We start from the raw sequence: 10,155 nt of genomic DNA, 5'->3' as shown, positions 1-10,155 counted from the left end.
TGCACTAAATAACACTTTTCCCCACTTCATTATTTATCCAGTGATATTTGAGTACTCATCATACATCTAAGCTCCCGGCATTTGTATGGCTGTTTGGTGAGTCCAATCCTTAATTCATTTTTTCTCTTTATTCATTTAAAAAAATTTTTAGAATACATTTTTAATCACTTAGCATCATATTGTGACCTGGATATTCCCGTGTGAGGGTTACAAGTGCTAATTCTGACACCGTCGTGCCCTGATATGAAACCTGCTTCTACCTCTTACCAGCTACGTGACTTTGAGCAAATTATTTTACCTCTCTGTGTCTTTGTGCTCCAGATTCCTTATGTGTAAAATGAGGGTTATGACAATAATATGCACCTCATTGAATGATGCCTTGCACATAATATGTGCTTTGTAAGTGTAAGCTATTATGATTATTATGAAGAAACATTAAATACTCAAGGATGAATAAGATGTATTCATTCCCTGCCTTCAGGAAGCTCACACTATAATAACAGAAATAAATGTTTAAGCAAATCACTGAAAATATAGCATCATTATTGTATCAGAGAGATGTTTACTAGGTACAGCATTTGAACACACAAAGTACTTAATCAGCTTTGCTTGGGGTGCAGGGGGTGTGGGAGATCCAGGTTAGGTGTTACAAGAAAGGACAATCTTTCACATGCTACTTAGATTACTAGGTTTATGCCAAATTATGTATTTTTGTAGAGTCTTATTAGTAGAGAAGGGGAAATAAAAAGGGAATCATTATCATGTGAATGCCTGTGAATGAGAACTGGCCAAATGGATAGGGCACATTATGGAAAACAAAGATAAAACAGAAAAACTGAAAATAGTAAATTATGGATGTTTTTCAGGCATAAATGATAAATTTCATGCTTTAAAATCTTTCTTGTTTTGCCATTGTATTTGGAAAGACAGCATGTTAATAGGCATAATGTGATAATGTGTGAATAATAATATTCACACATGTGTGAATAATGAATAATATCAACCTGAGAACCAAACATAAAACTGTTTTGAAATTTACACATTGCTAGGCAGTAATACTAAATTTTTATATGCAGAAGTTTTATATAAACTACAAACCCAGATATTAGTATTTTATAACCTAATAGAGCTTAAAAAATCACTATAAACATTAAAATTAACATTAAAAATGTATATTTGACATTATATACTCAGTCTATGATTTCATCCACTTCTTAAAATTTTTACTTGCAAAATATTTTCACATTTTCTGGAAGCAAGTTAATATGTAATAATGGCAGCTTGTGTTTGTATTTATAATCCCACCTTTTTCAAAAATGGCCTTGGGGCAGCCAATAAGCAAAGATGGGCATGTATGTTTCTTAAACAATTATTAAATTGAATGATTTTGTTTTCCTCATAAATATTTGAGACATCAAGAAAAATAAATGAAAGTGCTTGCTTAAAAAATGTATAATAACATTTAAAATTGTATTTCTCTCAAGTGTTATTCTGTTTCTCTGGCCAGTTTTATGCCGTCTATCCCAATGGGAGTTGGAATAGTTTCTGGATACAAATTCAATCATGAAAGTGCATCCTAATTCAAAAGTTACACCATTAGTTATGGGGGGAAAAAAAGTGTCCTTCTTGGGTGGCTGGGTGATAGATATTGGGGAGGGTATGTGCTACGGTGAGCGCTGTGAATTGTGCAAGACTGTTGAATCACAGATCTGTACTTCTGAAACAAATAATGCAACATATTTTGAGAAAAAAGAAAAAGAAGAAGATAACAGGAGAGGAAGAAAAGGGGAGTATGTCAGAGGGGGAGACGAACCATGAGAGATGATGGACTCTGAAAAACAAACTGAGGGTTCTAGAGGGGAGGGGGGTAGGGGGATGGGTTAGCCTGGTGATGGGCATTGAGGAGGGCACGTTCTGCATGGAGCACTGGGTGTTATGAACAAACAATGAATCATGGAACACTGCACCAAAAACTAATGATGTAATATATGGTGATTAACATAACAATAAAAAAATTAAAAAAAAAAAAAAGTGTCCTTCTTGGTAGAGCACTGCTACTCTTCTTTTATATAGTTGTTTGAGAACTAAAGAGATCCCAACTGGTAAAGGGAGACGAGGGGTGGGGAATAGGGCTGGAATTGGGAATCAACCCTGGTATAATCCTGACTTGTCCTTTCCCAGCTATATACAGTTGGCCAATGACTTAACCTCTCTATGCCTCAGTATAATCAGGGAAATGAGTGTTCTGAAGATCATCATGACACTGAAAATTATATTGGTAACTAATTATCCTTTGACGTTGGAAGCTGATATTCAGATAGTTGAGATATATGCTTTTTCCTATCTCCAGAAAACCATTTCCAGATATTGAAGCACAATTTTATTCCCCATGTGTTCTTGTTATTATTATTATTGTTGTTGCTGTTGTTGTATTTTGATGAAAATGCTGAAGATGACACAGTGTAAATGTGACTCCAAATTCTTTCCTGTGTAAAGATAAGTTGACAGCTAATTATGAAGTACAAATCTTGGATAAACAATTTTAAAGAATCAAATACTTTAATATAAATTTCAAATTAAAAAATATTTGAAGGTATAATTTTGTGCTTGAGTTTAGTCACTTTGACTCTTATATGCCCTACCTAAATAGTTGCTTAATTTTTTAAACCCCTTTAAAATATCCATAATGATTTACTGCAATCCATATAATATTTTTTGAGTTAAAAAACTCAGAAGGTATGTCAGCAATGTTATAAATAATTAGAATAAATGCTACAGAGGATGTGGAATTTTTTTAATACACACATGAACATACACACACACAAACATAAACAACATTAAATAAAAATGAACAAAGACATGTTTATCTCTTTAACACAAATAGCTGACAAGATAATGCACATAGAACAGACTTGAAAAGCTTTTAAGATACAGACTAAATATAGTTATAAATCTGAGAATGCATTTTAATTTAAAATGAACCCCAAATAAAAATGACAGCTTCACACTGCTTATCCATATTAACCCTCACTGAGAACTAAGGCACATATTTGCAAGAAGAATATGTAAAGACTGATATGTTGTCTATGATTTCAGAATCATGTAAAATTAATGGTTACATATGCTTGTAACTCATGACTTAGACTTCAGTATAATTGTCCTCTGATCAGTTGAGATAACAAGCCAAACCAAATCTAATTTGGGGAAGGAGAGAAGGCAGTTTATGATATACTACAGATTTCCATTTTCATAAGTATTTTAAGAACCTTGCAAATCACTTTTATGAGGCTATTTTCTTTTAAATCCATAAATATTTACACAAAAGTGTTTTTAGATATGGTTTAAATATATCAATAGCTTAAAATTATAATAAGCACAGGATTTTTTTTTTAACACAAAATTCTTGACCATAGATGCTGGGGCATGGGGCGTGATTTTTACATAAAAACCTTCTAAATTACATTATAATGAGCCAAAAAAAGAAAGACATGGAAAATATGCACAACTTAACTTATAATTGATTTTAGTTTCAATTATTACCAAATAGACTTCCTTACCTATTAATATTGGCAGTATATGGGTGATAATTAAAATACCATGGCTATGACATATGAATTCCTAAATGTAAAATACATTTTGTTTTGGTATAGGAAACCCAACAAAAGTGCAAATTCCTTCAAAATGATTTCCATTTGAAATTAAATATCCTCATTTAATTTAGCTGTAATTTAATATAAATATTTAAGTAAAATTTTAAAAATGATAGTGACTTTTATTTTAAGAATTTTCATGAATAAATTCTCAGCAGGCTCATCGTTAAGAAATTATGAGCTTGTTTTAAAAATATTTTTTTTTCTAATTTTTTGCTGTAGTTTGAATGTAAGATACTGTTTAGATGCTTACCAAAATATGTTGAGTGATATTTGAATTAAACTCCTATCCAAAGAAATAGGTTCTAGATATATGTAAGCCATGCAGATGGCAACAATTTAAAATTACTAAACTGTGCAATTTGTTAATTGATTTAATTTGACTCTTTGAAAATAGAGATAGAGATACAGATCAGATGCCAAATAAATTTACAGATAAGCACAATTTACACAATCTAAATTTTGAGAGAGAGAAAAATATGAGTCCATATTTATGGAGGTTGTTGATGAATGTTATCAGATATGTGCTCTTACTTAACATTTGAATGCCTTGGTTAAAAATTATTGGGACAGAAATATATAACTCTTGAATGTCACAGAGTTATCCATATACTCACAATCGTATTTCTAAGTGAACAGGATCAGAGAACTGCATGCTTTAAAGAAAATATAGTACTTAATCCTCCGAATAGAGGTTTCAAAATTAGCCCTTACTTTCAGTTTATGTTTATTCAGGATACATTCAAATAAATGTTTTTTCTTTGAATGAATGAGTAATTGAATGACTGAAAATTAGAGGATAGAACTGCTTTTCTAATGTCTTGAGATGAGGAAACAAATTTGGAACTAAAGACCAAAAACTTTTTCTGCATCAAGTCTCACTCCAATGCACAAACTTGTTCCTTCAAACCATTTTTTAAAGAAGACACAATGTTACATTATGTTTTAAATGATCATATTAAATTTCCTTGCATCATTGCCATGAGATAGTCCTAGTATCCATATACTCCAGTTGAGAAGACAGAGACAAAGGGAGGCGTGACACAAGGAGAGATAAAGCTAGAATCCTGGTTTTGATTCCCTCCCAAGTGCTTAATCCACTCCCCCACATTCCAATTTACAATAAAATGAAATTGGCACATTAACCTGAAAGGAAAAAAAAAAGAAAGAAAAATGACCAAATTCATTCAGCGAATTCAGGCATATCCAATGAAGTAACAGTGAGTTTATGCTTATCTGAAAGGAATTTGGTTGTGAAATAGCACAGTTGACTTATACCTAGCGGGGGGGAAAAAAGGCAATTAAGGAATAATCGGGCAGTGCTTGAGAGTGGAATTAAAATAGAGAATTGGCTTGTGCTCATTGTAAAGTGACTTTAAAAAGAGATTCTGATGAGCAAACATATTAAAAATAGAGTTCTCACTCTTCCTGTTCCATTGAAGAGCCTCCCACTTCCTACAGAAATTCTATAAATTGTGCGACTCTTTAAGTACATGGAGGAGTATCACACATTTGCAATTATTGGGTCAGAATATGTGAGTCATGCAGAAATAGAGCTTTGCAGGAAATTTTTATTTCATTGGAGAAATTCTTAGTCATTTATTAGTTATTAGGAAGACTCTGAAACTGTCAGACCTGTCTGACAAATGAATGGTATTCCAAGTGCCCTCCAAACAAAGCCTCTCATAACAGACAGGCCAGAAATAGTTGGGATAACATGGAGAAAAAGCAAAAAGGCAAGATGAATGAAACTAAAAAGTGAGGGACCATCTGAGGTATGATATATGAAAAATGGCAGTTGTACTTAAGGCAGGAAGAGAAGGTAAAATGGTAAGGCAGGAAGGAAACGCATAGAGACAGGATATAAAATGCATACACAAATTATTATGATCCAGATTTACTCCAGGCACTTCCTTGCTTGCCCTGGGTAGTAGGTTATTTTAGTAGGCACAGAGGTGCCTGAATACTATATTTATAAAAATACGTTTGAACCTTCATGTACTTAGAGTGCCATATGCTGCCTATGAGCTGGTGTTGTTTTAAAACAGAAATAGAGAAAGTATAATTTATTGACAGAAGCTCATCGAATTTCCAGCGTCATAGGCTAGCTAAAGCAATACTTTAAGAGAATGAACCCCTCCCTTAATAAAATTTGATACAACTTTCACAAACCATTTAATACATCCCCCCAATTTTCATTCAGAATGTCATGATGATTCTTTTATACTTACCCATCTTTCATGTTGGTGATTAAAAATAAGCCAATTTCAAGTATTAGAGCCCCTGGTACAAAATTATGCTACTTTTAAACATATATTTACCTCATTCTTCTATTTCCTTTAATAAGCTTATTTTGAGTTCATATAAAATTTGTGAGACAACCAATAAACTCTCCAAAGTTCATAGTATATTATTAATAAAGCACACATTATCGATTGAAATTGATAAGACAGAGAATTTATGCAACTAATTCCATCAAAACACTTACTTATTTCATTCAAATTAGAGGTAAATGGATTATCTGTCTAAATTACACTTCATTTTATATAACAGACTAGAGGGCTCTCAAAGTGCAATAGATAATAAATTCTACCCAGCTGAAAACAACCCACAGACACATTTCAAGGTAGAGGTGGTTCTTGAGTTATTTGTTTAAATGTACTAGATTCATAACTGTAGGATGTGATGAGATAGGGAAAGGAAAGAAGGGGAGAAACACATTGAATTCTATTCTAATCAGTTTCAGTGAGTGTTCTTTTTAAACGGTATGGTCAAGGTGTTGTATTGCAGTTATCCTGTAGGGTTATTATATTGTTAATGCTTGTCTGCATTTGCTTAATTTACTAACGTGACCACTAAAATATTTAGAGTATTTGCAGAGTGGAAAGTCAATATTACTGTATTTTTAAGCAGATGCATTTGCATACTCATCCATTAAACATTAAATATATTAAAACCCACAAATTTTTTAAAAGAAATTTTAATGTGCAATTTTGAAGAGCTAAAAGGTCTTAATAATTTTAGAATTTACCTACAAGGGACTGCCTAAATATTAAAATGATCACCTTTATAAAAAGACTTAATCCGAACTGTGAGAGTTTAATTTTCTCCTTAGTACTCTCAGTAAAACAATAAATGACAACACTTTTTGAAACGTGTAAGCCTGTAAATGTGTTCCCTTATGGAATTTGTAAAACAAGTCACCATTCTGGCTCTTTAATAGGACTATAAAAGCAACTGACCTCACAGCACAGAGTGCAATGGCCGATGATAACAATGTGGAACATTTATATCTACCAAAAATTGAGAAATGTGATAAATTCAGTCATATTTCTCCATATGCCCTAAGCACTTAATGATTATAGATTTGGAATACTGAAAATGTTACTCATTTTAGCTAAAAAAAAAGTTATTTCTACTCTATTACATTTGTATTTAGTTGACATATAAACTGAGCAAAGATGTCTCTGTTCGATAGAAACAGTTAGGTATCGGAATAAACTTAAATATACTTTTTGATTTCTCACTATTAGTTTGAAGAACTATTCAGTAAAAAAAAAAAAAAAGATCTTTGCCTTTTGTAAGAACATGTTTTATGTATGATTGAAGTTTTTACAACACTCCAAGAAAGCCATCCGATGTTAGATTTAAAAATAAAATCAAAAGCATTTTCTGACATAGTACACATGAAAAATTGGAAATTCCAATATCTTCAATAGAAGTTGTAGAAAGTGTATGTCTCCTTGGAGTTTGACACCCACTTAACACAGCAGAAAATAAGGTACTATACTGTAAACAAAAAGGTACAGTAAGGGACAGTTGTAAATTTACATAAGAATAGTTCATAAACATTTTGGTCTTTACATAACAGTTTTTATATAAAATGAATAAAAAAACCTGTAGACAGCTGTCATCACTCTTGTTTGACCACTTTTCACTTATATGCACACAGACATATTTATATAGCAATATATTGATGCACCGTTACATGGATATTAAACTATGATTACTGCTTTGTAGCTGAGATGTGCATTATCCAATCAACATTATCCATAGTTGAAATACTTTTACATTATGTATTCTTGTCATGTTGTATCTATAAAAACATGAAAATATAACTTTACATTATTTCAATTATTTACATTAGTTCAAGCTTGACAGAGAAAAATTGATAAGCTACAATTTTTAGAAGAGTAGGCCCAGAGGTACAATAAATAGCATTGATTGTATAGAGTCATCTTTTTCATTTTTAAAAACTCATTTTAAGTACAATATGGAAACAATTAGTCTGCAATTTGGTCATTCTAGCATTTATTATTAAAACTTAAAGTGCACCTCCAACATTCCTGATGAGGAGAAATGCACTAAAATTATATTGTATTATCTTGGAATTTGTGATCAGGGACAGTTAAATTTGGTGAAGGATATCATGATACCACACGCCACCATGTTCCATGGAAGGGGCGTTGTTTAATCCTACATTCTCTTTCCCTTTTGTGAAACATAATCAATAAAATTGTTTTCATGGCACTTAGTAAAATACCAAGTGCTACACAAAGGCTTACTTGCAGAAATAAAGAGAATAAAAAATATTAAAAATGACTTCTGGATGTTAACAATTGTTTAAAAGCCCTAAATTAATTTTATTTTAGGGGGCTTTAAGAGAAAGAAATGACCTTTTACGAAGGGAAAGAGAGTTCCTTTAAATTTTTTAACTAGAGAAATACAGGCTCTTTAGTCAAAAGTTACAGAAATGTGATGTTTTATCCTCAACTGGGCATATTAAAAGAGCCATTCCACCTGAGGAGTAAGTATAAATACAACATATTAGAGTTGTTTTTGTTGATGGCAATGGGAAGAAACTACACTGCAGGAGACTCAAAAGTGCTTAAATTATTCCTAATATATAAGGCTTATGACAGCTCTTATAATTTGGAACACAAAAGTTAAATTTAGTTTACGGAATTTGATCCATGGGCAACTATTTAAAAAGCTGCTTTCTAGGCATTCCTAACTTCATTTGCAACTAATACTTCTCTTCTGCAAGCTCAAACATTTTAAAATAGAACCTCACATATTCTGATATTTGTTTTTTTGATATTAGCTTTTTAAATCTATTAGCATTTATCTACATAGATTAAATGCTTTATGTTAAATATTTCTTTACATATATTAAGACATACTAAAAACAGATTCAGATACTGTTTTGGGACAAGTTTCTACTCTAGAAACCACTTGGCCTTCTGAAGAGGGGCATTTTTCTCTGGGAACCTAGCAATTTGATAACGTCTTTAAACTCATTTGATTTATGACCAAACTGTAGCTAAGCAAAATCAATTGGACCACTTGCAAATAAAACAATAGAAAAATGTTTATTTCAAATGTCAAGCATCGCCAAGTAATTTTATATTAACACCAAATGTTAAAGAATAGGATACATTAAAGTTTTAATAACAATATTAAATTACAAGATTGGGATCTTCTGTTTTCTTTCCTTAGCATTTACATATTTGGCTTTGAAAAATATGGAACTGATACCTAAAGCCTTTATAATCACTTCCCACTCAGTCTAATCACTATTTTGTTTTATCCAACCAATATGGAAGCAAATTTATTTAAAAGCCAGTTTTTGAAAATACCTAAAAATATTTTTTTTAATTTTAAATGTTTTTTTTTTCTTTTTCTTATAAAACATGTCACATCTTGATGCAGTTGATGTCAAGTGTGCTTAAGTCATTATGAATCAAGAGACTAACAATAGTGGCTGCAGAAACAGGTTTGTTGTCTGTACAAAGACTTCAGTTAAATTATAGTATTTCCATGTTAGCTGTGCATGTCCACCAAGCTTCATCTGGAACTGGAGTAGAAAAGGATGTTGTGTTTTTAATTAACCATTCCTTACAATTGGAGATGAATTCCACATATTTAAGAATTCTTGGCTGAAAGAAAAGTCTTCAAGATACTGGATGCCTCTCACCACTTTGACAATAAACACACAAGAAAACCATTGTGTAAGGCACTCAAAAGGTTCTTATCAATCACAAGAGATCAGTCACACTGACATTCATTCCCATGCCAGGACTCACGTAAGGGACAGCATGCACTGCTTTTGGAAATTCTGGAGTCATAACACGTCCATTTTCTCCAGTACTTCCTGTAATTGACAGCCTTGCCTTGTTCCTCATGGCATCACTCAAGGTCATCTTAAATGAGAGAGGGGGGAAAGAAAGAAAAAAAAAATATGTTATGGTTTTCAAATATCTCCAGAGTAAAGGTGGTGCTGTTTTTGAAAAGTTTACTTCTATCTGAAAGCTTGTAGCAAATGAAAGCAAACAGTGCAAAGCTGAACTACAAATAATAAAGCACAATTACAGCAGGAATCTGTCCACATTCAGCCACGCTACTGTGTCATTAAAGAGGAAAATAGACAGTTGAGCTGCAGGTTAGTCACTGATCAGGAACATGGAAGAACATCAACAATACATACAGGATGATCCATTGGCCA

The 10,155-nt window shown here is 32.1% G+C and overlaps 1 protein-coding gene across 3 annotated transcripts in view; it reads right to left on the bottom strand.

The window, feature by feature from the left end:
- Positions 1-7,220: 7,220 nt before the first annotated feature.
- Positions 7,221-10,155, bottom strand: part of GRIA2 (glutamate ionotropic receptor AMPA type subunit 2) — a 149,446-nt gene continuing 146,511 nt past the window's right edge. For all 3 annotated transcript variants that reach the window (XM_027598314.2, XM_027598313.2, XM_027598312.2), the window contains one exon: positions 7,221-9,853. The gene's annotated coding sequence lies outside the window, so the exon portion shown is untranslated. The remainder of the gene's footprint in view (positions 9,854-10,155) is intronic.

The sequence above is a fragment of the Zalophus californianus genome, chromosome 2 (genome assembly GCF_009762305.2).
Source record: "Zalophus californianus isolate mZalCal1 chromosome 2, mZalCal1.pri.v2, whole genome shotgun sequence".
NCBI classification, from domain to species: Eukaryota; Metazoa; Chordata; class Mammalia; order Carnivora; family Otariidae; genus Zalophus; species Zalophus californianus.
Note: the sequence above shows the minus strand (reverse complement) of the source record. Positions and strands in the feature narration are given on the sequence as shown.